The sequence below is a fragment of the Erigeron canadensis genome, chromosome 6, assembly GCF_010389155.1.
Source record: "Erigeron canadensis isolate Cc75 chromosome 6, C_canadensis_v1, whole genome shotgun sequence".
Lineage (NCBI taxonomy): Eukaryota > Viridiplantae > Streptophyta > Magnoliopsida > Asterales > Asteraceae > Erigeron > Erigeron canadensis.
This window is the reverse complement of record NC_057766.1, coordinates 10063696-10069771: the sequence shown is the minus strand read 5'-3', so window position 1 is coordinate 10069771 and position 6076 is coordinate 10063696.

Below are 6076 nucleotides of genomic sequence, written 5' to 3'. Positions count from 1 at the left end.
TGAGGTTTAGATTTCTCTTTTGTTTCAACTTTGATTTTGGTAGATTCAATCTTTTTCTCTGTTTCTGAATCGAAAACATGTTCTCCCTCCATCAATTTATCAAAATCATCTTTAGTGAAATCATTTGGAAAATTAAATTGCACTGGAGAGTGATTTGTTTTAGATTTTTTTAAAAGTTTTGAACAATTAGAAATCTTGGTGTCCAACTTCACATCATGGGTTGTAACAACCGTCTTAGAAATGTTCTTAATAAGTTCTTGAAACGTATTTTCGCCACTAGAACGGCTAGACAGTTCAAATTATCTAAGTTCTTGACGTACTTTAGACCTAAATTATGTGCTTATATGAAGGTCAATTTGATTTTAAATCTTGATTTATATGACGAGTTCATGACTAAGTACAATGAAATATTAAAGTTTGGTTCATAAACGTTCGTGTTCATAAAAGTTCTAGACCAAAATGTTCGCAAATGGTCCTTGCATTTATTGAGTTCATTTAATATGAGAAAGGTATATAAAGAAAAGGATGAGAAACCTAGAGAGAGGAACAACCATATTTCATCTCCTTCTTCTTTCTTCTTTCTCACACTAGAAACACATAGTGCAGCCACATTTTCACACACAAAATTCATCTTTTGATTTTGGATTGTTAGACCAAAATCATTTGTACTTTTAGCATCCTTGTGATGATCAAAACATATTTCTGGAATCAAATTTCAGGTAACAACAACAAATTATGAGTTTTTGATCAAATTAAAAGTGTACTTTTTCAAGTCTATGTTCTTGATGATTTGGTCCAATTTTGATATGAAATCGTGTTAATGATTAATGAGTTTGTGTCTAAATGTGTTTAATAACATTTGTGTGAACAAATTTGGGTCATAACATGTTTTGATTTACAAAACCCATTTTTGAAAGTGAAGTTAAACTTGTTCTTGATGTGTCATGGCTTGTTCATGTTATAGATGGTCTTGAAATCGTTAAAAGTGTTAATGGTTAATGTTATTGTGCACATATGTACTAGTTTTATGTTCTAACAAGTCCCGGAATCGATCTAAATCTTCGTGCTAAGTTCTGTTCTTGTTCCACCCCATTTGGGCAGTGGGACGGTCTTGAGGTGGGACGATCTTGGTCCCCAAGATCGTCCTAGGCTGCTTGATGTTCTATAGTTCATGTTCGTTCGATCTCGTGTGGTGTTGTTGGTACGTACATGGGTAATTGATCCTTTGGATTGGTTTAGCTCAAACAATTGTTCAATCAATTGATCATGTGCCTTGTTCTTGTTCATTGGATCATAGGACGATCCTGATCTAAGTCCTTTAGGACGATCTTGAGGTATTGTGCACCTAAAACGATCTTGGCTAAACTAAGACACTAAGACGATCTTGAACCTTAACTTGTGAAACGATCTTGTACAATGAGGCAACTGAAACGATCTGGTCTAAGGTCCTGTAGGACGATCTTGAGTCACCTAGGACGACCTTGAGTCACCTAGGACGATCTTGAAGGGTCACCTAGGACGATCTTGCATCCAAAACCCTAGGAAGACTTTGTGAAACCTTGAACCAACACATACTTGTTCTATATCATACCACACTTGATCCTTAATCATCAAAACAGTTCATAACATCATTATCACTTGATTAAACACATCAGAGGTTGTTCATTAACATCCAAGCTAGTTCATAAGTCGATCTAAGACAATGTAGAAAGTGCAAACCCTAATTAAGTACATTTAAGGCATGTTCTATCTTGATTACTAAAGTACAAGTTCTATGAACAAGTGAATCAAGTTCTAAAGGCTAAAAGTTTATCATTAAAGATATGTTCAACTCATTAACACGATAAGTACTTATGTGTGAGTTCAAAGACGTTCAGTTCGAGTCAAGTTCATGTACTTAAAGTTCATTTAAAACTTTTTTGAGTCAAAACGTTCAAAGATCTTCAAAGGACCAAATCATCAATTCATCAAGGACATTTCAGTGATTGAATATCACTTGAACTAATATATGTACTTATTTATGATCAATGATATGTGCTTAGGTATCCATCAAGACGTGCTTGGATTGTGATAGATATAACTATCTATTTCTGCTTGTTCTCTGTGCTTGTACCGGATCACTGTGAGTTCACTAATCCCCCTTTCGTACATTTTGTTCAAAGTTCTTTATCGGGGACTGAAAAGTATGAAAACTATTTTGTACTAGTACGTATGTTCTTGAACTATCTTACGTACTATTTTATGATCTTGAACTACTTATGATACAATTCTGAAACTGATTTACAAAGTGTTTAAGTCTTGAATGGGCAGGATCTTAAATACATCTATACTATTGTACTTGATCTTTACTATGTTCTAGTTCGTATATGTACTTGTTAAGTTCTTGTTCACAGCTATCAATTCATCTCCCACAGTTCAGGGAATGAACCGTAGGTAATTATGGACAGCGCTGTTTAGGGTAGGCCCACCCTCATTCTCCACAGTTCAGGAGGATGCATATTACTTGTTCTTGTTCATGTCATTGTTCTGACATAGACCTTATTTGAAGTACTTGAGCTATATGAGCATACTATTACATTAAAGTTCAGTTCTGGCCAATCGATTTAGCAGTGACAACTTATAACTAAAGTTCATTATATGTTCTTGTTCTGTTCATACTATTATTGTAAAGTACTTATGTTCAAAGTGCAGTTCTTGACCTAGTTCATATTATTATAAAGTACTTATGTTCAAAGTGCAGTTCTTGACCTAGTTCATATTATTATAAAGTACTTACGTTCAACGTGCAGATCTTTATCTAGTTCTTATCATTACAAAGTACAATGGTTCAACGTACAATACTTATGATCTTGTTCTTATTATACATATATACGTATATGTAAACTAAACGTACATTATGTGAATTTCACCAACTACTTTTGTAGTTGACCTTTTGAACTTATATGTTTTTCATGCTAGGTTCATAGTTCTTTAGCATAGGAGTCTTCCTTTCTAAGCTCATCCTTTTGGCGATTGTTCGAGCGTGCAAAATCTGGAGCTGTGAAGACCTCCCTTGTTTATTCTGTTCAAGACTTGGTACTTAAAGACAACTTGTTCTGTCTTTGGTTCATTAACTATTCTGAGTACATTTTATGTTTTGTAATAACTATCGTACTTCTGTTCTTTAATGATCAATGGCTGTGTTGGAACTTGTACTGTGTGCAATTGTGCTTATCTGTGCATCCCGTATATTCCGCTTTAGCGGGGTGTTACACGGGTAGTCTCAGAAATTAGGTCAACTTGAGCTGACACATCTTCGGTCTCACAAGAAAATTGAGTAGAAGTATCAACACCTATACTAGTACTAAGCTTAGGGTGAACAACTAACTCATCAAGAGTATTGCATGTGAAAAACCTATAAAAGTACCATAACAAAACTAAACTATGCGCAAGTTCGTCATAAGATAAATCAGATTGCACATAATCATCAGCTATAGAGGTAGCTGTATCTTGATAAGTACATTCAAGAGAATCAGTCAAGGTCTGAGTGGAGGAATTTGTAGATGAAGCACAAGTAGTTTGGGTTGAATGGTCTACTAAATCAATTAGGTCAGTTTGAGTAGAAGCATTCTCACAAACTTTCTTAGCATGTACAACAACCAATTTATCCTCTGAATTTGGACTTTGAGACTTGAGATGATCAATGACTTTTTGTTGAGAATCCACCTTTTGTTGTAAACCTTCTATTTGTTTTTCCAAAAATGTTGATGGAATATACATTTTAGTTGGTTTAGGTGGAGGACTTACAGATTCTTGGTTTTGAAAATTCGATGCAATTTCTTCCAATTTAAAAATTGAAGACTCTTTTGTTTCGTAAGAAGCATTTAGAGCATCATAATTAACCAAATTCATCTTTTGGTTTCTCAACTTCATTGGTCTTAAATTCGTTATCCAATGGACGAATAAATTGTTGTACCATACCAAGTCGAAGAAATTTTTCATCATACAAAGGTTTTATTTCATCCTTGGCTTTTTGCAATGGTGTGAGATTCTCAAATCCCAACCCGAGAAGAAGATCATCTTTTTCAATTTTTGACTTGTTAAAATAAGCAGTGAAATCCAAGAGAGGGTTTTGTTTAACTTTATATAACTTCTCTTGATAGAAAAGTATATTCTTTTTAAACTCCTCAATCTGTTTTTCAAGATTTTCAATCTCAACGCCTTTTAAAAAACAATTATGATTTAAGTCAGAAATCTTCCTTTCGAGTTCAACATTGTTTGGTTTAGCTTCTTGAAGCTTCTTATTGAGAATATCAACATCAATTTATCTAGCATTTGCCCGAAGCCAGTCATTTGTCTTTTGAATTTCAAGATCTTGATTGGCTTTTCAAGATTATGACATTTTTGTAATAACTTAGAATCAGGAGAGGCATTCAACTCACATTCTTTAACCAACATCTTGTCTTTATAAGCTTGAAAATCTTGTTTAATAGTATCATAATCAAAAAGCAATTTTGAAAATTCACTTTTAGAAAATGAAATACTATTTTTCAACTTTTTGTTTGTGTTGGCTAAAGATTTGATATGAGTTGTCAAGTTTGACAAAGCTAATCTACAAGACTCTTTGTCTCTAATTAATGAAAAAGTAGAGTCAAGATTTACCTCATCATCCGGGTACTCATCATTAGTGCTTTCTGCTTCAAGGGCTTTGTCTTTGGTCAACCTCGCCATAAAGCAAACATTAGCAGAGAGATCTTCATCCTCATTATCGGAGAGCAATAGCCATTTGTCATCTTCAGCGAGCAAAGCATGTCCAACTTCAACTTGTTTTGCTAAAAGCATCTTCTGCTTGTAGTACTCATAGTTCCGCTTTCGAGGTTGCTTGCAATCAATAGCAAAATGACCAGGAATTCCACAGTTGTAGCACTTTTTCTCCGATGTTTTACCCTTCTCAACAACTTGTTTCTTAAATCCTTCTTTCTGCTCACCATGCTTTGATCTACTTCCTTCACCCTGCTCATAAATCTTTGAATGATAGTGTTCCTTCTTGGGAAATGCACTTGTAGAAGAAGTGCGGAGATTGTTGTTTGTTGGCCTCGCTTTGTAGAATTTCTTCTTGAAATGCTTAGTTACCGCGGCAAGAGCTTGATATAGTTCATCTGAGACACCATCTCTTGTAGCCATCATATCATCTCCCTCCTCATCTGAAGAAGAAATAACAACCATTTGCCTCTTAAGAGCTTCCGAAACCTTCTTCTCAACAATCAATGCCAAAGGATCAGAAGATACAACTCCTGGCATTTTGTTTGATGATGCTTTGCTTAACACTTGATTTTCATTGAGCTTGAAGGATTCATAAAGAGTATGAATGGTGAACTTGGTTAGATTTTGATGTTGCTTGATTTGAGTTCCAAAATCTTCCCTTTCTGGACCAAGAGCTTTAATGAACTTGATGTTTAACTCAATCTATGTTTTCTTGACATTGTTCTTCCTCAGTTCATTGATAATATTGCAGAATCTGTAGTAGACATCTTCAAGAGATTCATTTGGCAGTTTGTTGAAGTTGTCAAACTCAGTCAAAGCATTGGTCAATCGAATGGTTGAAGTTATGTCAGCTCCTTCCATTTGTCTTGCCACCTTATCCCATATCTCCTTAGCTGTCTCATAAGAATCAACGGAGCCATAGATCTCATCGGGAAGTGCTTGATACAAGCATGATCTTGCTCTGTTATCTGCAGCTGTTCAATCTTTTTGTTCGGCATTCAAAAGATCAAGAGTGAGGATTTCCTTAGTAGTGAGATGGCGATGAACTGCAAGTCCATTAAGAATTGAATCTTTAAGCATGTGACCATTTTTTTGACGTTCCACATAGTCCATAAATCTTTTCTTCCATAGTCCATAAGAACCACGGTAGAGAACTGGAGGTCTTGTATCTGAACCCAATGCCAATGCTTCACGAGAAGCCATTTGAAATTGATTTGATTTGAAAATTGAGTTGAAATAAGAGTTGAATAAAATTGGAAATGAAACGATCTAGGGAAAGATCGTCCTAGAATATCGTTCTAGGATGAAGATCGTCTTGAGTGAAAGACAGTTG